Genomic DNA, 25,169 nt, shown 5'->3' with positions numbered 1-25,169 from the left:
GAAAATTCCATTCCTTTAAATTTAAGTGTCAGTACAGTATCACAAAGAGAACGTAGAGGCAACTACGCAACTGAAAGATGGTCACCACTGCTATCGCTTTGCTTTGTGCTTTTTAATTCCTCAATGTGACTCTCTTCATTTAAGTGTGGACAAGCAACTGAATACCCAAAATGCATCTTAAGTGTGTGGAGGAGTCAGAACCAAAAGGACAGACAAAATGTAGGTAAAGGAAAGCGTGAGCCTGCCCAGAGAAAAATTAGGACGCGTAGGCGAAGCAGATGTAGCCGAAAGAGGCGCGAGCTGCAGAGCAGGTACAGGTGGCAGGGAAGGGGCCAGGAACCCGCGGGGGCCCGGAGGCTCCAGCAGGGCAGAGAGAGGAACGGAGACAGGGAGGAGGAACCGGCAGGAAAACTGCAGGAGGAAGCCGAGGCCCATCTAGTGATCAGCGAAGACCTTTCAGAAGAAAAGAGAAGGCGCCAATGCGAGCTTAGAACAAGACTAGAGGATTAGAGAGAGTACAAAAAAGCTGAAGAGGCAGAGAGCGGTGCTCATGAGAGATGAAAAAGGCGCGCAGGGAGCTGAGAAGCGAAGCGAAGCGAAGCCCTCGGGCAGTGGGCAGGTGAGAAGAGGAGCGGGGGCCGTGAACTGAGGTGGCCCGGTGAGCGCGTGCGGGAGGCACCGCTGAGTCAGGGACCCCGCGGCCTCGCCGTCCAGACCGCGTAGGGGGCGGAGTCTTAGGCGCGTGGGCGGGCCAAAGGGCGGGGCCTGCTCCTGACGCGCCTGAAGGCCGCAGCGGCCGCAGGCCGGGAGGGGCGGTGGCGGCGGTGGCGGCGGCGGCGGTGGGGGAGGGGCACGGCGTCAGCGCGTCGCCGGCTGGGCCGCGCCGGTGGCCAGGAGGGAGAGACAAGGAGGAGGAGGAGGAGGAGGAGGTGAGTAGGCTCCGGGCTGGGGAGCCGCGCGGGCCGGCGGGGAGGCGGGGAACGCGGCCCCTCCCCTTCCCTCCCCGACGCCCGCCTCGCGGGGCCGCGCGGCGCGGAGCTCCCAGAGGGGCAGCGGCGGCGGCAGCGGCGGCGGCGGCGGCGGCGCCGGGAGCTGGGGGTAGGGGGGGCGGAGCTGAGGGCCGCGCGGGTGGTGCGCTCTTGGAGCGCAGGCGCTGCGCTCCTAGCGCGCCGGCAGTCTCGCGCGCGGAGCCGGGCACACCGGCTGCTGCGTTTTAGTCCTGTAGGCTGGCCACTTTCTGACTTAATTTTTTTGACTTCTGCGCTTCGTGCGTGGCAGCTTCCAGCGTCCCGGCGCGCCGCCGCCTCTTCGTGCGGCAGGCGAGGGGCGTGTGGGGACTCGTTACTCTCGTGCGGGCAGAAGGAGGCCGGCTTGCCGGGGTTGGCCAGAGTAGGCGGAGGGGCCTCCCTGCCGACCATGGGACTGCCAGGCCGGGTCCCTTGCGACACGCGCCTCCAGGCTTTCCTGAGGGAAACCTTTGCGCCTGTCCCCGTTATCGCTCTCATTTTCCTGCCCTTTCCAGCCCCTCTATCTCTCGGTCAGCTGAAACGAAAAGACCTCACTCGCCCCTTACCCCATCCCTCCTGTGAGGATCGGGCATATACTTATTTTGATCGTGATCCGGGCTAACTGTTCAGGTGGAAAGGTTCTCTTAATTTAAGTCTTGTAAGTCTAGCCATATACTCTGCAGCGAAGTTGCAGTACTCAACAATTTAACCTTTAGGCCCGAGGGAGTTCTTTTTTTTTTTTCCTCTCTCGCTCTCGCAAATACAACTTTTAGAGTCTTCTGAGAACTGTACTGCATTAGATTATCTTTGAGATAATTCTTAAGTTAGCGCCTTGAGGCAGGGTGATGGGAGGTTCAAAGAGAAGGGTTTACACTTTTTCCTCCACCTGTATTACCGTATGAAATGGAAAACGTTGAGTTGACGGTGATTTTCCACAAGAGGTGGGTTTCACAATGCAGCCCCCGAGTGCTGTGGCTCACCTTGGTTGGTTGGTCCTACCCCTGAAGTTGATTTTAAAGCTCAGTGTAGTGGTCAGGTAAAGGGGCTGCTAAAAAGAAGTTCAGAATAATTCAGTAGAGCCATTTTATTGCATTCTGTTAACCTGTTTAACCTTAAGCTAAAGCATGGCAGGAGTTTCATGTAGAAACCCACATACCCACCAAGTGCTATATTGAATTTTAACTAGTGCATCCCAGGTCTGATAGGAGTAGATTCTCCTTAGCTCTCACTTTCTTATATATTTTCCTTAGGATCTTGTATTTAATGAAACAGTTTTAGTATTGAGAGTTGGAGGAGTACCTTTTGAATCATGCAACTTTCTTTGACAAACTTGTAAACTGAATAAGTAAAATCTGAACCATGATACTGAGATAAAAATAGGAAACTGAATTTTTAGCATTATCAATTTGAGAAGTTAAGATGGCTTCTTTTCTCCTGTTTTGAAACCCTGTTGACATTTTAATCTTACCTACCACAGAAGTACAGAAATTTCTTTTTGTAAGGGACTTTCACAGTTAAATCCAACTCCATTATTTTACAGGGAGAAATTAATCAAAGAAAGTTTCTTGAAGATCTTTAACAGGAGTTGAATAGAACTAGTTGACTTAATTAACTGAACACTTAAGTATATAATTCATACCTCCCCAGTGAATATTCTGTACCAAAATTTGTTTTGTTATTTTTAAAAAAACCTAGTAGTTACTAAGTTGTCTTTTTTCTTTTTCTTGTTTTGAGTATATGCCTTAGTTTGTGATTTGGACCCATTAGATACAAATGATACAAATTATTTATGGTTAGGACATGTTACATTCTATCAGTTGAAAGCAGTACTTTACAGTTTGTTTGAAATTAGTAATTATTTTCACTTCAAGAATGTTCATATTCTTGATTGAGATAGTCTGTTTCGATTCCAGGAGATTGGCATTTCAAAAGTCTATATATTTAAGACTGTGGTGTATATAACCATGATATTAATGAGGAAGAAAGGTGCTATACACATGTAGTAACTGAATTCCGGTATCCCTAGCCAGCATCACTTTTCTTAGTGGGCCTCAAATGCAGAAGTCCTGAAGTTCTTGCTGGGGTGGGATGAATTCTTTGCATCTTACACACCACAGTGTTTAGGCATTTAGTAAATACTTTTTGGCTTCTGTGCACTTTGCCTGGTGGGGGCTTCATGAAAGACCATGTCTTTTTTGTTTTGTTTTGTTTTTTTGAAAGACCACGTCTTATTCTATCTGTGTATGCCTCGTGTCAATTCTGTCTGTGGCTGCCTAGTGTCAAGTGTAGTGGATACTCTCTAAATGCTTGTGGTCATGTTGGGCTTAATCAAACTTAAGGTAGCTGAGTGGCTGGAAGTCATGAATCATGATTTTGTAAACTTGAAATAATTCATTTCCGTTTATGTGTTGAATCAGATACTCTATTAGGCCTAATTCCAATATCGAAAGAGGTAGCAGGTAACAAATGTTTTAGAAAAATTGGGGGAGCAAACTTAACATTGAGAATTTTACTCTTTTTAACATATGTTATTCTCTGTGAAATTGGGAAAAGGACCGTTATTTAAATTTTTTGATAGAACGCCTCAGTAGAGCTAAAGTAATATGAATTTTCCAGTGAAATTTTCCACTGGAGCAAAGTTTGACCACCATCAATTGAGTGACCCTCTAATTGTTCCTGTAAGTCGCATTTTAAAGTTTTGGTTTCACTTTATAAGGATACATTTTTCAGCATATAGACCTTTGTAAGGATCATGACTTTTGGACACCGGACTACCTTGGCAAGCTGTCCTGAAATGATATTTTAAACAATTTTAGGCTCTATTTGATATGGCATTCTGGTGGTATGGTAAAACAAAACAAAACAAAACAATCCCAAAACCCACTGTATTTTCTTTTTCTCTTAGGCTTATCTCCTCTTTCTTTAATAGATCAGAATTGTGTTTTGTTTATTTAAAAAAAATTGAGGAAAATTTTCAAGCATTTCTTTTGGAAAGTACCATCATTCTACCCTTTGAATAGCTTTGGAAAATAATGTTTGAACAAATGCAGGGCCAATTCCTTAGAGTGATTCCTATTTGAATATGTAGGGTTGTATAAATAATAGCCTCCACAGGGACAACATCTTTGGACTACATGCATTTTTTTTCTACGACTCTATAGCTGAAAACAATTGTACAGTACAGTAGGGTGGTATTTATAGGAAGCAGATCATTTCACAAGTATCATTTCTGGCTCTTTTGCTAGTCCCAGTCTACGTGTCCTACCCACTGCCAGTTCTATCCCTTTGACCCAGTTTTTGAATTGATTTTTAAGACTGAAAACATATTAAGACCTCCATCCCCTTCCGGAGGTGGGATCTGGAATTATTCTGGTGCCCTGAGCATTCATTGCTCACAGAAGTATGGTATCTCACCATACCATTGGCATGTATGCAGTTTGACTATGAGATTCTCATTTTTAAAGACAGTTTACTCATCAAGAGTTTTGAAATATATAGCATAAACACTTTAATGAGGGGTGTGTGTGAGGTATCTAGAAAATTTGATATAGGTTTAGATGGAATTAGGATATAAATTCATTAATCAGTAAGAATTAGAGTATCTGGTCCTTTCCCCCCCACACTTTAAGGTCATACTTAAGTCATTTAAACAGATGACTATTTTGTTTTTGAGTATTTATTTATAAAAGTAACCAGAGAAGCAGTTCCACAGCCTTTCTTTAGTAAGTGTTAAGTAGTCCATAGAGTTGATAATGTTTTCCTGTGTTCTTTCTTTTTGTATTCCAGATCCCTTGTGAACCTGAAACCTTGTCTTAAGCCTGCTTATGAACTCCAACCACTTGGTCATCTGACTCTCTTTGTCATCCCCTCTGCCCCTCAGGGAGTTGGGACCTGTTCTTGTCCACAGGTGGATGGTTGGGGCTCTATTTCAACTGAGGCAGATCTTGCAGAGCCAAGATACTGTGATACTGCCTCTGGGACTTGCACTTACTGGATTGACCCCTTACGTACTGAGGATAGGCTATCTGAGAGCTGGGCTCTTTGGCTATTATGATTTGAGCTCACACTGAGGCTCCACTTTTCATTTGCATCAGGCTCTAGAACATCCTAGACTTCATTCAGTCATTACTTAGATCCCTTTCCTGATGACTACATAGCTGTTGGATTCTTTGCCTTCTTAGCTGAGTCATGTAATGGGTGATTTTTGTCCCCCATTTTCAGTGGTAGCTAATTGTTTTCAAGTGTTTGATTTTCTACCCAGGTCTTCTCTCAGTTTTGAGCTTTCATTTGACCAAGTGGCTGTTGTACTTTCCCATAGTACACTTGTTCATTATTTGTCTTTCCTTCTAGACTATGTGTACCCCGAGTGTTGAGACCGAATCTGTGCTGTTCTGGGTGGTGTCCTTGGCACTCAGTACAGTGCCCAGCACATAGCAGGTGGTAAATAAATATTAATTAATACAAAATTCATCTTAACAGTGAGTCTGTTATCAGTATGGGAAATCAGTGTTCATTTGGAAATTTAGATTTCATATAAGAAATTTAGACATTTCATCACCATCATTAGTACTAAGGTCTGTGTATTGTAAGTTATAAGCAAGTCCATGTGAAAAATGGCTTCATCAGTCATCTGGGAGGGCATTTATTTCAGAAGAAAAGGTATAATTTTCACCATGTATTTTTAGGTATTGCACATTTCAGTTTTTCTTGAGTTTGATTAACATGAGTATAATAATATTTCTTACACATTGAAATTTTATGGCACTATAAAGAAGTGAATTTAATTGCCCTCTTTTTGTTCATTAGTAATTATATACTAAAGAGTAAATTCTCATTAAAAGGCCCTTAAATGCCTGCTCATAAAAAAGAGAGACCTCTTTGATTTTGTTGTCCATACAATCCTAGTTATTGTTTTGAGGGTAGTCATCAAACTCTTTAGTAGTCTAAACCTTTAATTCGGTTTCAGAACAGTAGTCAGTCATGTATTGAATACCCAAATTACCATGTCTTTAAAAAGTAATGCAAACACTCTGTATTAACAAGGTAATGACCATAACTTTTCCTGTAGAATTTCTTGTGCTAATTTTTTAAAGAGGACTTATTGAACTAAATTTCCTGTGAAGGCCAAAATCTTACACTTTTAATGATAGTGGAGTAGATGTGTCTGTGTAGAGAGGAGGGGATGGTATTTCTTGTAGTGGTATTTTTAAGTGGACAGTTTACTAATTATGTTGAGGTAACATTTTACAACTCTAAAAAGGAAAACTTCAATTATCTGAATGAAATGAGGTACATGAAGTTAATTCAGATAAATGGGGGACTCCTTAGTGTAAATGATGCATGTCAAGAGACATGACCTCAGTCTTGATTTTTTTTTTTTTCTATATATCTGTCAGCTGCTTTTACATTGCTAGATTGTGATTCTTTTTCTGTGATGGGAGGAGGTAAAATTTGCTCTGTAGTTTTTTTGTTTTTTTCCTTTGCCACAAAGGGAATCCAGAATGTGGTATTCTGTGACAAGTATAATTGCTCATCTCTCGCCTGTGCTGTCCTGCCCTTTTAGGTGGTATACCACAGCCTTCCATTTGTCACCTTCTTGTCAAATGTCAGATGTGTGTGTGGATTCCTTGAGAATGCAGTTTGTTTGAAATTAAAGCCACACTCTTCTGTCCAATCACAAGATGTTTATACTTCCTAAAAGTTGAGTTACCTCAAGTTACGATGAATTGACCTGGGTAAACCTTGATGCCTTCCCTGTCCCCTTAGGGCTTAATATTAAGCAGTATCTTATGATGTAGGACCTTAAAATAGCAACAAGCACTGGGGCATAACCCCTGGCTTTTATGGATCCTTACTTGAAATGAAAATGTTGCTGATTGATTAGAGTTTAGGAAAGCTTTAAGAAACTGATTTCTGTTGTCATTTACTACATTTTCAGCATTCCTGGGCTCCTGGCATCTGAAAGCTGTTCTGTAAAGAGTAGTCTGTGTAGCTGTGATGACATTTTCTTCTAGGCATTGTTTTGTTTTTAAACAGAGGTAGGGTTGGGCGCCTGGGTGGCTCAGTTGGTTAAGCGTCTGCCTTCAGCTCAGGTCATGATCCCGGAGTCCTGGGAACGAGTTCCACATCGGGCTTCCCCTGCTCTGCGGGGAGCCTGCTTCTCCCTCTGCCTCTGCCTGCCACTCCCTGTGCTTGTGTGTGCGCTCTCTCTCTGTGTCAAATAAATAAATAAATGAAATCTTTAAAAAAAAAAAATAAACAGAGGTAGGGTTATCTCAGCTAGAGAGATGTGTGCTGACATCTATGTAAAGTGAATTTTTCTTCTTTTTTTCCCACATTACCTGTCGATGTTTTACTTAAAGCACCTGAGAATGTGTCTCTTTATTTTCAGCATGTATCATCTTCCTTTTTGTCTCTTGGTCTTTGAGATACAAGATGATTCATATCTTGATTGCCTTGGGTAAAGTGGATATGATACGGTATCAGCAAGCTCTGTATCCAGACCTTGTGAGCAATTCCTAGGTCATTGCCTGAGACCTTCTTAAATACATACCGGCAGTGTGATTGAAGAGTTTAGGCTTCAGGGTCAGTCCAAACTGATTTTGACCCTGTCTCATTCATGAACAGCATGCCTTTGGGGGGAAGTTAGTTACTGTTCTGGGTTTCAGTTTCCTTAGAATAATCTTAGCTGGACTGATTTGTTGTCCTATGCAGATAAGTGTTTAGTAAGTTAGTGAACTATCTACCTAGATCATGGGCTATTTCAAAAGAAGGTAGGTTTTGTTCTGTTTGAAGACAGAGATAATCAAATTAGTAAAAAATTTTACAAATAGAGGTCTTGCTCATTTGAGTTTAAAACTATGTAAGACTTGGAACCATTGAATTTTTTATATACACAGGGTATACTCATATGTGACAGAGAGAGGCAAAATATGTAGCATACTTGTTGGATTAAGACAGACTTGGATGATCAAGCACTTGGATAACCTTGGGCAGGGAACTTGCCCTTACTGACTCAGTTTTCTTCTGTAAAATAGGTAATAAAAGTGTCAAGAATAATAAAGGGTGAAAAAGGATAGTAGGTTGTTGTAAAGACTTAAGAGATGACGTATACAAAATACTTAATAATGCTTGAATCCATAAATACTGATAGTTATTGTGACCTCAGACAAATGACTTCCCCTCTCTCTACCTCAGGTGTCCTCCTTGGTAGCATGAATATTATCAGAGAACTAATAGAGTTGTTATGAGGATTTAATGAGATAATACATGTAAGTGCTCATTATGTGTTAATTGGTATTGTTACATTATTAATGCGGTTTCAGAATGAATTGGACCAATTTTGAGTTAAAATGAAAGAATTTGTACAGATATTTAATATAATTCTTTTTTTTAAAGAATATAATTCTTATGTTGGGGGATATTTATTAAGGATTTGGAGACGGCAACTTATCATTTATAGCTTTCGGTGTTTCCTTAAGACGACAGTTCTCAAACTATGATGTGCAGACCCATAAGCGTCACAAGAGCCTTTAAAGGGATCCATGAGGTTAAAACTATTTTCATAGTAATACTTTTTGCTGTTTCCACTGCTTTGATGTTTGCCTTGCTGATACTAAAGCAATGGTGGGTAAAACTGTGGACATCTTAGTACGTATTAAATGGCAAGGGCACCAAAGTTTATTAGTAATCATTGTATTCTTTACTACCTTTCTTTTCCAGTAAAAAACAAAACAGGGGCGCCTGGGTGGCTGAGTCTTTTAAGTGTCTGTCTTTGGCTCAGGTCTTGTGGGATCAAGCCCCACATTGGGCTCCCTGCTCAGTGGGAAGCCTGCTTCTCCCTCTCCCACTCCCCCTGCTTGTGTTCCCTCTTTTGCTGTGTCAATCTCTGTCAAATAAATAAATAAAATCTTTAAAAACAAACAAAACAGGAAAGCCAGTTTCACTGAAGAATGTCATTGATGAAGCAGTAAAAATAATTTTATTAAATCTTGATCCTTGAGTATACTTTAATATTCTTTGTGATGAGGTAGGAAGTATGCAAAAAACATTTCTGCTGTATATGCAGAGTACATTGGTTGACTCAAGGAAAACCCTTCTGTGATTTTTTGAGTTGCAAGCTGAATTAGTCATATTTTGCATGAAACATCGTTTTTACTTACAATAATGACTACCAAACTATGATTGTTTAGACTTAGATATTTGGCAGTCGTTTTCTTGAAAATGAACAAAGTGAGCCTGTCACTTCGGGGAAAACAACTGATAATATTTGTTGCCAATGATAAAATTTGAGCTTTCAAGTGAAAATTAAAATTTTGGAAAACTTGTGTCACCTGCTGTGCCCTTGACAGCTTCCCAATACTTAAAGATTTTTCTGATGAGATGGGTGGTGATGTTAATGAATGTGAGTTTTTGCTATGGTATTAATTAATTAATTATGTCAAAATTTGGAATATAAACATAATGCAAGAAACCGATATTTTCAAAGTGATCAATGTTACAAAATTATGGATAAAAGGCCCTTATAAAAAAAGCAAGTAACATAATACAAAGAGTTCATGTGATAATAGGTTCCATATAATAGATAACCATTAAACTCCTACTTGTCAAGTTTTAGTGTAGTATCAAAGAAGAATGTTCACAATTATCTGAAAAGGCAATTAATATTAACATATGATTCCTTTTTTCTATTACAGTCAAAATAACATATCACAACAGATTGAATAAAGAAGCAGATACAAGAATTCATCTATTAAATTAGACATGCAAGAAATTTTTTTTTTAGGAAAGTACTTTTTCATAAAATATGTTATTTGTCATATTAAACATGTCATAAAATTTTAAAATGAATTAATGTTTACACTTTCTCATTTAATTTCTAATACGGTAAATATTGATAATTATAACGCACATTAACAAAAACTCTCGAGAGTTCTCAATATTCGAGGACACAAAGGAGTCCTGATACTGAAAAGTGTGAACTCTCTCCTCAAGGGAAGGAGACTAGGTTCGTCAAATGAGCAAAGTTCTAAAGTTTTTAGTCTTTTGATTATTCCTTTGGAATATGGACTACATACCTCTACTTTTTTTTTCCTGGTAGTAAGGGTATGTTACTGGACTCTGTCATTCCCCGAGTGGGAATAGGGTTCCTGTATGTATTGTTGAAGAAGATTTTCATTTTTATTTAAGATTGATACTACATATATGGTTGCTACTCAGAATCGAGATTTGGCTAATGGTCATTTCAGTCAGTCTCTTCATTTTTGATACTACTCATTTGTTTGTGTTAGAGCTATTCATGCAGTTTTCAGAGTTGTTCACCATGGCAGTCTATTTCAGGGTTGTAGTGAAAATCACTTTGCTGAAAATAAATTGCCATTTTCTCTGGAGTCTTTACGTGAGGCTAATCTGTTCTACTATAAAGTCTTCCTGACATTTCGTAGCTATTTTTTAGTACAGTCAGTCTACAACTTATGAATGTGTTTGTGAATTGTTTGCAACAGTACAATATGAATTACAGATGGGTTCTATAGTGCCATTAATAGTATGGGCATAGCCTCATCGTGGACTGTTGACATGTTTCTTTGGGGAATTATATTCTCAGTGCTGGAAATCTAGCCGGATACATTTCTCCACTGTAGTCAGTGGCAAGGAACCCTCCTTTTCCCCTTACAATAGAACTGGGGTTGTTAAAGCTTTGATAGAAGCAAGACAGACTTCTGAGGCCCTGCTCAAGAAACACAGGTATTTTGAGCACTCCAAGTGGGTAAAGGGTGTTGGGTAGTACTCTCAGATGAAGCAGGTATAGAAACTTTGGGCCAACTAGGCAATGATGAAGGGAAAAAGGGGAAGGGATCTTGTGACTACTGTTTGGGGTGGATATATTCCCTTTTGGGGCAGTTGCTAAAAAATAAGAGATGCCTTAACATGGGTATTTCTAGGATGGGAAATCCATCTATATAGAGGTTTGTCTTGTGCTCTTATGTTTGGTTATTGTATGAACTGAGCTCAAGAAACAGAATGATGGGCTAGTTGGGAAGATTAAACTCATGGGTTTGTAGGCCAGAGGTTTGAATATAAAAGGAAATCAGTGAACTCCAGGAGGAGTTCACGATCAGGAGGAGTAGTGGAGGTCGGGAGAATGTTGGAGTATGCAGACTGTCCACAGGGCCCGAACAAATTCATGTTACAGTGTGCTTGTTAGAGCAGGGGTAGAACTAGCTATCAGCCAGCACAGTGACTGCTGTGACTCAGTCTATTACCCTAGGATCTCTAGTGGGAAATAGAGAATTTTAAGACTGGTATTAGTGCAGGAAGCCTGTTATGGAGAATGGTTAACATAAAGCAGAAATCCAGAACCAGGAGAACTTAAGGATACAGAAGAGGCCAGCGTTGGAGAGGTATTTGATTTGAAACTGAGCTTCTTGTCTTCTTCTGCCCAAGGGCAATATTGACTCCTTGGATTGAGGCAAGGCTGAGCCAAAGTGGAAAGCAAAGTAACTATAGCTGTCTACACTGGAATGACAGACGTACCCAGAAATATTTGTTAAACAAATGTATGAAAGTAAGGCAAGGGAACAACTGGGTCATTGCACTTCAGGTTCTTAATGCAACAGACACTAGGTGTCCTGTTAACCTACCTACTTGATATCCTCTAGGTCAGGGGTTGGCAAACTTTTTTTTTTTTTTTAAAGCACTAGAGAGTAAAGATATTCTTTTTTATGGGTCATATAGTCAATGTTGCACCTACTTAAGTCTGCCATTATAGCATGAAAGCAGACATAGAGAAATCCATAAATGAGTGAGTAGCTATTGTTCCAATAAAATTTATGGAGACTGAAATTTGAATTTCATATAATTTCACATGTCACAAAGTATTAATCTTTTTTAAAAAAAACTTTTTTCAACCATTTAAAAATATAAAATCTGTTCTTAGATCATGGCTGTACAAGAATAGGCAGTGGGCTGAATTTTGGCTCATGGGCTCTAGTTTGCTGACCCCTATTTTAGTCAAATAAATCACTGTCAGTCATAATGCTGAAAGCTTAGCATTACTGAAATAGATATTCTCTAGGACAATGCTGTTGGTGACACTGTCTTGTTTTATAGGTGACACTGATGATAAAAATCGTTCAAGAATTTAGATGTGACATCTGCAGCAGGTTCAAATCTCTCAGCTATAAGACAAACTGGATACTTCGTAAAGATTTTCATCTGTTATGCACAGAGCCAAAATCCTTTACTGAAATTGTCTGGGTGAGCTGCCTGCTGGGTCCAGTGATGCACTAGTAGACAAAGAAGTTGAAAGAGAAGGATGGCATATTCTTTGGATGACTGGCAGATTGTGACACCAAAATGGCATCAAGCCCTACTATGATTCCAAGGACTTCATGATTAAATAAAAATTGATTTTTTTTTTCTTGCTGGGAGGGGGTAGTTGAAGTAAATTTGATCTTTACTCGGGGAATGTGTAATGTATTATCATTCCATAATGATACATGGTAATTGCTTTGGTAATCAAACTTTAAAGGTTTTGTCTGTTTATGAAACTTATGTAGTTACCACCTTTTAGTATTGGATTCTCTTACTTTAAGGGAACTACGGTAAAGAAAAACATGTTTAAACTAAAAAAATTAACCTAAAAAGGTCAACTTAAAGACTTACCATTTTTACGAGAAAGCTTTTACTTTGGGGGATTTTTGAAATTTCGCTCCCCCACAGCATATATAAAATATGTTTCTGGGGCGCCTGGGTGGCTCAGTTGGTTAAGCGTCTGACTCTTGATTTCAGCTCAGGGCATGATCTCAAGGTTATGAGATTGAGCCCTTTGTTGGGCTCACACTACACTTGAAGCCTGCTTAAGATTCTCTCCTACTCCCTCTCTTCCTCTCAAAAAAAAAGTTTCTATTTGCAAAAAGGTACTGTACACAGAATTTTCTAAGAAAACATCCTTTTAAGTAGGCTCTTGAACTCAACGGTAGAAAATCACACTATACAACTAAGTGCACAGAACAGTTGAATTAAAAAATTAATATCTTTAGACCTGTTAACTAAATTCACTTAAAATGATTTAGTGAGCAGGTGTGAATTGAAAATAAACCTGTATTTTCTAGAACCATTGAATCACAAGAAAACTGGAACATCAAAGTATTCTCTGAACCAAATCAATATTTTATTTGGTTAGAGCCCCTGCTTTTGGTATATATCATTTATTCCAGTTGTAGAGGATTTGAAAGCAGTTCTGGGAAATGAAGTGGGTGGATTCTCAATGTTGAATCCCATTTTTTTTTTTTTTTTCAGTGAATCTTCAACATTTTTTTAATCTTAGCTTTCAACAAAAACTCTGGCATCCCAGGATATAAAACATAGATTACATTTTATATAGTTCATGCAGCTCATCTACAAACAGAAAAAGATTCCCTCATGACTTACCTTGAAAGCTGTTCAGGACATATACTCTTTTATTCAAGGCATATACTATTCAATTTGTCAGTGTGCCTCTGCCACTGCTCTCAGGGCGCAGTGCAACTAACCTAGCCATCCTGCTAGGAAGAAGATCTGTGGGTTGCTGCGTAGTGGAAGTTACATCTAATTTACAAGTCAGATTAGAGATCAGAATCATACGATAGCTTTATGTGGAATTGATTTCATTTCATGGTTTTTAAGCTATGTTTTTCATTGAAAGCAGTGTCTATAACTGAAAGGTGTGGTGTAGCATTTGAATGCCTTAAAGTCTTGAATCTGGAATGAAAGGAATATTCTTATAGACGTTCAGATCCTAGAACTCAGGGATTTTGAAATAAAATGTTCTTGTCATTCATTTATTGTGCCATAATTAAACTGCCCTGTGGATTTTTTTTGGGTTAATATGATTAATATTTGGAAAACTTTGCCATTTTCAGATATGAGGCACTTTAGGAAAGACAGTTGTGTATGTCTGTGTTTAAATAAATCAGCAAACAGCTTTTTACCTTATAAGTAAGATTATATTTAATAAAAATTAGTGGGTTTAACATTGATAACCTATCCCAGTCAGGAATTCCACTGTGGTCTTCTGGAAACCTATCAGGGGGAGGGAAAAATAAAAGAACACTTTATAAATAGCAATTTTGTTTTCTTGAATCAAACTTTTTTCAAAATATATGGAAGAATGCCTAACTATAGCTTGATAGGTTGCTGTTACTCTTTAATTCACCTGTTCTTACTGAAATTGAGAAAACATGTCATAAAAGTATAAAAAAAAGTAGTTCATTGCAGAAAGGGTAGTGCTATTGGAATTGAGAATATAGGGGCAAAGAAAAAAATCTGTGTTTATCTTTTAGATTGAGTCAGTAATTCATTTGAGTGTAATCAGGAGAAGAAAATCCAGGTGTTTAAAACTAGCTTTGTATCAGTGGTTAAAACGATGTTTAGTTTTATTTTCCCCGAATACCCATGTCATAAGTTCTCATGAATTGATTTCTGAGGTAACAAAACTGGGATTTAGAGTGTTTTGAGAATTCATCAATTACATTATTTTGACCACTGGTTGTTTTCCATAGGACCTGTTCATTTATGATATTTACAGGACATGAGGAAGACTGTGATTCTGGCTTTCATGGACTTCAAAAAAGACTTTGAAGAAAGATTAATGCCAAGTTAGGATGTAGTAGGCATACATTACTGTATTAATTTTAGTAGAGCAGTGACTGTTTAGGTGGATCCTTCCCCTGTTGCCTTGGCCCCTAACTTCATAATCCACTGGCTAAAGCTGCTTTTCATTAAGGCAAGTGAGAGGCAATTTTATGAATGGAGAAAGGCTATTCTAGACATTGGGAAACTAGTGGAATGTAAAGGGAGAATAAGATCGTAAATATGATTGTGACAAGATCATAGATGAGCACTCTGTTTTTGGATTGACAAGGGTGCTAGAGGAAGGGTATCAGTAGAACAGAGTGGTTTATTATGTACTATTTATTGAAAGCCTCCTGTTTAGTAGGTCTTGACTAAGATACTTTGCATCAGTTTTAATTCTTTCCACGACCTTGGAAGCAAGTGCAATTATCCCAGTTTCCTGATGAGGAAAGGTGCTAAGGGGTATACCCAAGGTCTTAGAAGTAAAGATAGAGTCCCACATTATGTCTCATTTGTATAGAGGCCTTTTCTCTCTAGTCATTGTCTGATAAATGAAGTAAGTATTCCAAAAAAAAAAAAAAAAAAAAAGTAATCTGAAAGGCCAGCATATAGTATGGGAAGATTTTAGGATTAATGGCTTTTAACATAAATGACTTCATGTTGGTGTTGTAGACAGGTGTTGGAGCCTCGTTGGAAAGCAGTGAGACAGTACATTTGCAAATATTGTATCTGGACTCTAGAACTCCTTCAACTAATGGGTTACCTTTGATATTAGTTAGTATAGTATTGTATAGCTGTGTTTTCAAATGTAAGTGATACCATGATACAAAATCTATATATGAAAGACCGGTGATAATGAGTTGCCACAGTAACTTACATATATCATAAGCTAGATTGGATTAACTTCAAATAGAATGTGTACAAAAGTGCTTGAAAGAGGGTAGGTTTTGGTTTAAGCAGTCTGATACAGTCTAGGGTGACTACCAAACAATTTGGGGTGTGGGAAAAACAGTAGAAAAGAGTCATGAAGCCCATTAAAATGAGCACCATAGGTGTTTATAGGCTTTACAAGTAGACCTAGACAGCCCATAACCAAACATCATTTCCTTGGAAAGGACACAGTCAATCACTTGGTTAGGAACAGTGCCTTAGCAGCAGTATTTTTAAATGTAAAAGACAAACAACTGTGGTAGGGTGTTGGAGTCAAATGATCCAACTGTTTTTTCAGGTATGGGGTGAAATGATAAGGAATCTTCGCCTTTGTCATTCATTGGTAATTTAGGAGGAGTGAAGTTAAAAAAAAAAAAAACACAGCCAAGGTGGTCAGCATGGTCACAGCATGGTCAAGTAGCTTAAATATGAGTACTTTTAGCATCTCCATGAAGAATGTGGTATTGAGACAGGAACAAATGGTTGAAATTATTGAACTCTCAAAATGTTAGAATGCAAAATAATTATTTTAATTGCTTGAAAATACAGGGGAAAAAGTAGGAAACAAATCCCACAAAGGGTAAGAATTAAGGAGGGCTATTCAAGGGTGAAGTGGTTGTATGATATTCCTAGATAGAGTTTTTACTCTAAAAAAGGAGAAAAATTGGCACGAGAGATCAGGAAAAGTGATTTAGAAGTAGATGTTACTGAATTAGGGAAATAAGCTCCTCAAAAATTCTTAGTAGGCAGAGAAAATATTGGATAAGTGGGGAAAGAGTGATCTTTAACATGAAGTTGCATTCATATTTTATAGTAGTCAAAAGTGATCACCTGTTTTAGGTCATGACCTCCCAAGAAAAGACATGCTGATTACTCTCATTCTGTGAAAGCTTATGGATGTTTCTATAGGCTAAAATTAGATATGTACCTTGTGACAGTGGGTAAACACTTTGGACTTGGATTTGGGTTTTAGAATCTGTTTTAGGCTGTAAGTTTGTTATGTTTATTACCAGTACATTTTCAACATTCACTAAGAGGTTATATTTTACATTAGCTGGCTATCCTTGACATTGTCCAGAAGTAAGATATCAGATGTGATTTAAATCAACTTTATTGGGTATAATTTGTATACAAAAATATACTCATTTTTAAGTGTATAGTTAATGAATTTTGACATGTGTATCTACTCATATAACTACCCCCCCCATTTGAGATATAGAACATTTTAAATCCCCCTTTAAAACTGCCCTTATGCTTCTTTCAGTCAGTCCTTCCCTCTCCTCCCTGAAGAACTAGTGTTCTGATTTCTATTTTCCTTAGATTAGGTTACTTGTTCTTGAAATTTACATGGAGTCATAGAGTGTATACTGTTTTGTGTCTGGCTTCTTTTCTTCAACATAGTAGTTTGGAGATTTATCCATATGTTATGTGTATTAGTGGTTCATTCTGTTTTGCTGCTGAATAATGTTCTGTTTTACCACAATTTGTTTATCCATTGTTTTGTTAATAGAGATTTTTTTTTTTTCTTGTTTTTGGCTATTGTGAGTAAAGCTGCTATAAACAGGATTCTTCTATGAGTCTTTGGTGGAAAATATGTTTTAATTTCTTTTGATTAAATACCTAGGAGTGGAATTGTTCTGTCATAGGACTGGTTTATGTTTTAACTTTAGAAGTATATATATAACTTTATATGTATAACTTTTCCAAACTCAGACCATTCTCAGCATGCATTTTTAGTTCATATCTGTAAATCTCTATACTTTGTATTAGTTATGGATACTGGTTTGTACTAAATGGTTTCTGTAACCAGAGAGCTTTCGGGAGTATTCTTCATGTAATAATTGAAATCTAGTAAATAGTTTTATGATATATTTATTTTTTTTAAAAATCATAAGTTATAGTGCATCATAAGTTATAGTGTATCTAACATTGACTTAAATATGTAATTATCAACTTGGTTTGTTGTGCAGAATTTTAAATTTTCATTTCTTTTGTAGGTAGCATATGTTTGAATTTTAAAGTTTGCACTCTCCATTTTATGTAGTGGCTCTTCATTAAATATATATATATAATTAAATGAGATGTTCGGCATACAAATAATATACTAATCTACTGAGGTAAAGTTTGTTTGACCAAATGAGGAATCTCTTTCTTTCCTTTTTCTTGATATATTTTGTCAATAGCACCCTCCTCCTTTTTTGGTAAATCCTTGTTTCACATTGGTTGCTTAAAATGAAGGGTTCCTTGTATTAGGTAAGCAGTAACTGTAATGTAGGGGAATTGCACCTTGGATAATAGGATGATGACCAGGACTTGTTTGTTTCAGGATTTTAGCTCAAGCTCCAAAGCTGAAAATAAAGGTTAACAACTATCCTTGCCTTCTAAGGAGGGATATGGGACTTAGTAAGAAAGAATAGAAGTGCAGCATCCACTTACCATATATAATAGAAATTAGAAAAGAGGGGAGTATTAAAAAGTGTCGTTCAGATGAAGAATTGTTAATGTATTGGAGTTAGTTCTGTGACCTTTCCCTGTTTTTCCCTAAAAGGACCTTTTGTTCCCAGCCCAGAATTTGAGTGTGTCTGCCAGAAGTGTAGGTTGGTATTTAACATCTTGTCTGGATGTTTAATGAGCTACAGAATCTTGGGTCTTTTACTGCAGTGGCATCTTCCAGAGAGTTATTGAGGGAGTATGACATATGTCTTCTAGAGTTTGGGGCATTCCTGAATATAGACTTGTTTCTGGAGGGGAGGAGGATAACTGGAGCCAGTGAGATGGCATGTTGAGTGAGAGGGTAGTAATGCAAAGAGCTGACATTTGTCTATCTGGTATGGTAAGAAAGCATGAGGGTTTTTTTTTTTTTTTTTGGACCAAGTGCACACCCTGGGATGTTACCAGGTTAGAGTTATCTTGGTGGTTGCTAGCAGGGAGAGCTTCCCGTATGAGGGGACTGTGGGTAGGATAGTAAAAAGTCAGCCTTAGAATGCCCCCCCGCGCCAAGATGCTATGCAGGGTGGAGGGGCCAGCCTCCTATGCTTGCTGTAACTTATAGCTTAAATGCTGCTGTGAAGACCTGAAATGTACTGTCTAAACGGGGCGCTTTTGAGAAAGAGAGAAGGTATTATCAATAATTACGCAAGGATTACAGATCATCCTGCTTCATGGCCATCCAGTAAACCCCCCATGGATGTAGGCACACAGGGCATTTGTCCCCTTCTGCCTTTCCTAGAAAGTTGAGGGAGGAAGTGGAGAAAATTGAAAGAGCCAGGAAAAATACTGAAAAAAAGATGGATTATGTTCTTTCTCTTGGCTGGCCTGGGGTTGGGGTGGGGTTGTATGGATACTCTTTGATTAAGATACGAAATTGAAGATTTAAATTGGACTACATTATATGTTGCAATATTAGAAAGTGATTGAGAAGCAGTAGGATTTATCTGGGACATTATGGAGATATGGGGAAGTGAGATCTGGAAGAGTATGTTTAAAGTGATGAAAGGAAATTAAAGCATATATCCCATTAAGTTCTATATATTTGATCATTTTCTTAGTTTAATAGTTAATAGTTAATAAGCTAAACAAACCTTCAGTGAGTACCTACAATATGATACATTAGGTATTTTGTTAAGCATTTTAGGGAAGGCAAAGATGGCTAAGATTTTTTGCCCTGAGGGATCTTCTGCTTTAGTGTATAGAGCTAAGTAATCCATGGTGGAATCACTAGGTGCTCTAGACATGTAAGTGGCAATGTTCTGGGAACGTGGAAAGAACTGAATACTGCTCCAGTTCAGGGCAGGCTTTGTGGTCCGCGCTGAATTTGGCCTGGGACTTGAAGGAGGAGAAGGGGATCAGCTGGGAAGAAAGGCATTCTAGCATGAGGTAATAATCAAGACATGGAATTGGAAATGAACAGACACCTAGAAAGAAATAATGCTCATTCCACACTGAAAAATTTACACTTTAAAAAATGGTTTCAAGCACTAGTTAAGCATGCTTGCCCATGTTATAATTCTGGTTGAAGTTTGGTATTCTTTTACGTGTCATTTTTTTATTTCCTTAGTAATGCACAAAATGGTGTCTATCTTTTTGAGATACAATGTAAAAATGTTATCACTTTAGAACCTAGATGGTTATAAGCATCTAAAACCAAACTTCTAAATCTAATCACAAAGTCTCTTACTTTCCTTGATTTAAAACACTAAAATGTAGAGAAGATGATGACTTTTACGTGGGATCTTAAGAAGCATTTGGCAGTGCAATTAGTTTCATAACAAGTGATTGTTTTTTAAAGCCTTCCCAGAATGAGAATGAGTGTCTTGGTGCTGGTGTCACTTTTAAATAGCTATAGTTCCAGGAATGTGTCTGTTCACGTTGTTATCTTAGATACACACCTTATCTATCCATATTGCTGTACTTCAGATGTGAAAGTAAAAATAAAGGTGTGAAGTGCCTAGCAGACTTGTATGGATTTATGTAAATCAGAAAACATACAAACAATCCATGAGTGCTGAGGCCTTAATGTATTAAATTCAAGTATGGACTATTTCCTGAAAGTCTTGCACACACACACAGACACACACACCTCATACCCAGTGATTTACTTTGCAAAAAAAAAATAATAATAATAATGAAAATCTTTAATTTATAAGAGGTTTTTTTCCTCTGAACTGCTGACACACATCCAATTGTGATACCTCCATATGGATATTTAAAGGTATTTAAATAGAAAATGCTCAAAACTCAACTGATCTTTTTACTCAAACTTGTTTCATTTTTAGTCTTCCCCATCTTAGTAAATGACATGTTTATCCCTGTTACTCAGACCAGAAACCTTGGAGTCCTCCCTGTCTCTTCTGTCTTCATATCCATACCTCATTTGTCAGTAGTTCATATTGCTTTCCCATCAAAATACATATAGCATCTGAATCGTACCATGTCTCAGTACCTCCGCTATCATCTGGTTCAAGTCATTATCATCTCTTACTTGGATTATTTTAATACCTCCTGAGTGTTCTCTCAGTTTCCTCTTAAAATCTTCAACCCATAATCCAGCACTTCAGTCTAGTCTCAGTGCAGTAGCCAAAATAATAATGGTTAAAACATAAGTCAAATCCTATCATTCTTCAATTAAAAACTCCAGTAGTCTCCTTTCTTACTCAGTGTAAGAGCTAAAGCCTTTGTAGTAGCTTATGAGTCTCTACATGACACTGCCCCATCTGCAACTTCATCTTTTGACTGTCTTGTTTAGTGCTCTCTATTTACACCTGACACCATGTTGTTCCTTGAATAGCTGGCTTCAGAGTCTTTGCACTTTTCCCTCTTTCTGGAATGCTCTTCCCCCAGATAACCTCTTAGCTTTTTTTCCTAATCTTTCTTGGATCTTTACTGAAATGTTACATTCCTAGTGAGACCTTTGACCATCGTATCTCCCATCCCCCAGTTGCTTTATTTTTATGGTTAGCACTTTCCTAGTCTATCTTATTGTCTATTACTTTTACTTTTTTATGGTCAGTATTTCCTGTTAGGATGAAAGCTTGATGAGGGCAGTGGATTCAGTTTTGTTTTACTACTGTATCACCACACTAGGAATCATTCCTGGCACATAGTTGGTATTTAACATATAATTGATTGAGACAGTAAGAGACTTTATAGGGGTTAAACCTGACTAAAACTAGATGTGCCCTTTACTGGCATCTTTGGTTAATGATACTATTCCCAAATGTCTAAATGCTACTTCTTTTAAATTTTTAAATCAAATGTATTTGGGGTATAATTTACATATAATAAAAGGCAATTATTTTAAATGTACAGGTCAATGAGTTTTGACAAACATACCCGTAACTACTATGATAAGGTAAAGAACATTTCTGTCATCTCATAGGAGTTCCCACGTATCCCTTTACAGTAATTTTCCCTCCTTTGTCCTCATTTCCGGACAACTATTGATTTGATTTTTGTCACTATGAAGTAGTTCTGCCTGCTCCAGGGTTTCACATAAATAGAATCACATGTTATGCATTCTTTTCAGCATGAGATTTTTGAAGCTTATTACTATGTTATTGTATACCTTAGTAGTTCCTTTTCACTGCAGAGTAGTTGCATCGTGAAGATGTGCCACAGCTGACCTGTACATGGACATTGGGGGTGTTTCAAGTTTTTGCCTATAAGAAATGACACTACCATGAATGTTCATGTACAAGTATTTGTGTACATATGCTTTAATTCTTCTGGGTTAAGTAACCCAGGAGTAGAATTCTAGTGTTATGTGGTAAAGTGTGTGTTTAACTTTGTAAGAAACTGCCAAACTGTTTTCTAAGTGATTGCACCATATTCCCCAGCAGGGTATGAAAGTGCTAATTGCCCCACATTCTGGCCAGCACTTGATAGCCTTCTTTTAAGTTCAGATATTCTCCTAAGTGAGTAGTTTTATCTCATTGTGGTTTTAATTTGCATTTCTCTGATTACTAGTGATGTTGATCTTTTTATTTACTTATTGGACATTTATCTTTTGTGAAGTGTCTGTTCAGATCTTTTGCCTATTTAAAAAAAATTGGGATTGTTGTTGTTTAGTTATAAAAGTTTTTAACATATCTGGAAACAAGTCTTTTGTCAGATATATTTTCTCCTGGTTTGTAGATTGTTCTTTTCTTTCATTGATAATTTCTTTTGAAGATCAGAAGTAAATTTTGAATGGCTCTAGTTTATCAATATTTTCTTTTTTTGATCTGTGCTTTTTCCCGTTTCCTTTCCTTTCCTCCTCCTCCTTTTTTTCCCCCCCTGCCTAAAAATCTTTAGTTAACTCCAGGTTGTGAAAATTTTCTCCTGTGTTTTCTTCTAAAAGTTTTACAGTTTTAGCTTTTACATTAGGTCTCTGGTCCATTTGGAGTTAATTTTTGTGTAGAGTGTGAGGTAAGGATCAAGGTTCATTCTTTTCCATATCTAGTTGTTCAAGGACCATTTGTTGAAAAAACTGTCTTTTCTCCTTTGAGTTATCTTGAAAACTTTTGTTAAAAATCAAGTAATTATATAAAATGTATGGATCTTTTCCTAGACTCTTAAACTGATCTATATATCTATCATGCCAACACAGCAGTATTTTAAACTGTCTTGAAATCAGTGGTGTAAATTCTTTAACTCTGTTCTTTTTTTGAAATTGTTTGGGTCCTCTAAGTTCTTTCCATTTCTATCTGAGTATAGAATTAGTTTGTAGATTTATACAAAACACCTCTAGGAATTTTGATTGGCATTGCATTAAATGGATCAATTTTGGGAGGATGAATTTCTAAACAGTACTGAGTTATTTCAACCCACAGACATGGTATATTTTCACCTTTTTACTTATTCTTTAATTTCTCTCAGCAGTGTTTTATAGTGTTTATTGTTCTAGTCTTTGATGTCTTTTGTTAAATTTATCCTAAGTGAATAAGATATGAATTATATTTTTGGATGCTATTAAAAATGCAGTTAAAGTAAATTTTGCAGTTGGTCATTGTTAGCATATAGAAATACAGTTGATTTTTATATGTTGAATATGTATCCTGGTACCTTATTAATTCATTAATTTTTCTGACTTGTGTGTGTGATTTCCTCAGGATACTCTTTGTAAATGATTGCATTAATTACAAATAAAGAGAGTTTTGTAACTTTCTTTCCAATCTTTATGTCTTTTCTTTCTTTTTTAATGCACTGACTAGGACTTACAGTGCAGTGTTAAATAGAAGTGGTGAGAGTAAGCATCTTCACCTTGTTCCTGGACATAGAAAGCATTTAGACTTTCACTATTATGTATGATGTTAACTGCAAATTTCTTTATAGAGCAGGTAGAGCAAATTCCCTTTTATTTTTAGTATGCCGAGAGCTTTTATTATAAATGAATGTTAAATTTTGTCATATGATTTTTTTCTGTATCTATAGAAAGAATCATTTGGTTTTTCTTTTTAAATTTATTAATTTGATATATTGCATTGATTGGATTTTAGATCCTTAATCAGCCTTTGCATTTGAAAGCCCCATTTGGTTATGATGCATTATCCTTTAATATCATGCTTAATTTGATTTGTAATATTTTTTAATGATTTGAAAATCTTTGTTTATGAGGGATATAATTTTTTTGGGAGGGAGTATTATGGACTGAATATTTGTGTCTCCTCAAAACTTAACGTGTTGAAGCCCTAACTCCCAATGTGAAGGTATTTGGAGGTGGGACCTTTGGAAGGCAGTTAAGTTTGGAGGAGGTCATGTGGGTGAGGCCCTCCATAATGGGATTAGTGTCCTTATAAGAAGAGGAACAGACCAGAGCTTGCTTGCTCACTCTCCCTATCACATGAGGACATGTGAGGACACAGCGGGAAGGCATCTTTCTATAAGCCAGGAAGGGGGTCCTCACTGGGAAACCAACTTGGCCAGCACCTTGAACTTGGAATTCCTTGCCTGCAAAACTTTGAGAAATAAATTCCTATTGTTGAGCCACTCATTTTGTGGTATTTTATGGCAGCTCAAGCTGATGGGACAGTGTAATGTTTTTGTCAGATTTCGGTATCAAGGTAATGGTCATCTCATTAGAAAAATCATTTGAAAAATCCAGCAACCTTTTATTAAACTCGGAATAAAAGGATATTTCCTCAGTATGATAAAAGGCATCTATGTAAAAACAGAGCTATGTGATGGTGAAAGAGTGAATGCTTTTCTCCAACAAGGCAAGAGTGTTGCTGTCACCAGTTCTATTCAATATTATACTAGAGGCTCTAGTCAAGACAATTAGGTAAGAAAAAGAAACACAAGCATCCAGATTGGAAAGAAGAAATAAAACTATATTTGTAGATGACAGGATCTTTATAGAAAATTCTAAGAAATCTATTAAAATCTATTACAACTAATAAATGACCAGCAAATTGCGAGGTACAAGAGCAGTATACAGAAATCAATTGTATTTCTATATACCAACAATGGACAATATAAAAGTGAAATTAAGAAAACAATTCATTTATAATAGCAACAAAAAATCAAATAGGAGCACATTTAACAAAAGCAGTAGAAAAATTGTCTAAAACCTACCAAAATTGTTGGAAGACCTTAAACAAATAGATGTTGCATGTTTGTGTATTAGAGGACTTAATATTGTGAAATTGGCAGTAGTCTACCAAATGATCTAGATTCAAGGCAATCTCTATCAAAATCCTAGCTGCCCTTTTTTTTTTTTAATAAAAAACTGATCCTAAAATTTATATGGAAATTCAGGGTATCTAAGATAGTAAAAACAATTCTGTAAAAGAACAAAAATGAAGGACCTCTCCTAATTTTAAAACTTAGTGCAAAGCTATAGTTACCAAGACGGTGTGATGCTGGTATAATGAGAGACATAAAGATTGATGAAATAGAATTGGGAGTCCAGAAATAAACCCTAATGCTTATGATCAGTTGGTTTTTGACAAGAGTGCTGACATAATTTAATAAGGAAAGACTAGTCTTTTCAACAGATGGTGCTGGGACAACTGTGTATCCATTAGCAAAAGAATAAAGTTGGACTCTTTCCTTAACCGTGCATTAAAATTGATGCCAAATGGATTATAGACCTAAATGTAAGAACTAAAACTATAAAACTTAGAAGAAAATATAAGAGTC

General features: G+C 37.4%; 1 protein-coding gene across 6 annotated transcripts in view; it reads left to right on the top strand.

The window, feature by feature from the left end:
- The first annotated feature begins 292 nt into the window (after positions 1 to 292).
- QTMAN (queuosine-tRNA mannosyltransferase) overlaps positions 293 to 25,169 on the top strand; it is a 386,232-nt gene continuing 361,355 nt past the window's right edge. For 3 of the 6 annotated variants that reach the window (XM_078070750.1, XM_078070751.1, XM_078070748.1), the window contains exon 1: positions 294 to 619. The gene's annotated coding sequence lies outside the window, so the exon portion shown is untranslated. Of the gene's footprint in view, positions 620 to 817; positions 930 to 25,169 lie in introns of those variants that run through there. The other 3 variants (XM_078070752.1, XM_078070755.1, XM_078070749.1) reach the window with 3 other exon arrangements.

This window comes from Halichoerus grypus, chromosome 4 (genome assembly GCF_964656455.1).
Source record: "Halichoerus grypus chromosome 4, mHalGry1.hap1.1, whole genome shotgun sequence".
NCBI lineage: Eukaryota > Metazoa > Chordata > Mammalia > Carnivora > Phocidae > Halichoerus > Halichoerus grypus.
Note: the sequence above shows the minus strand (reverse complement) of the source record. Positions and strands in the feature narration are given on the sequence as shown.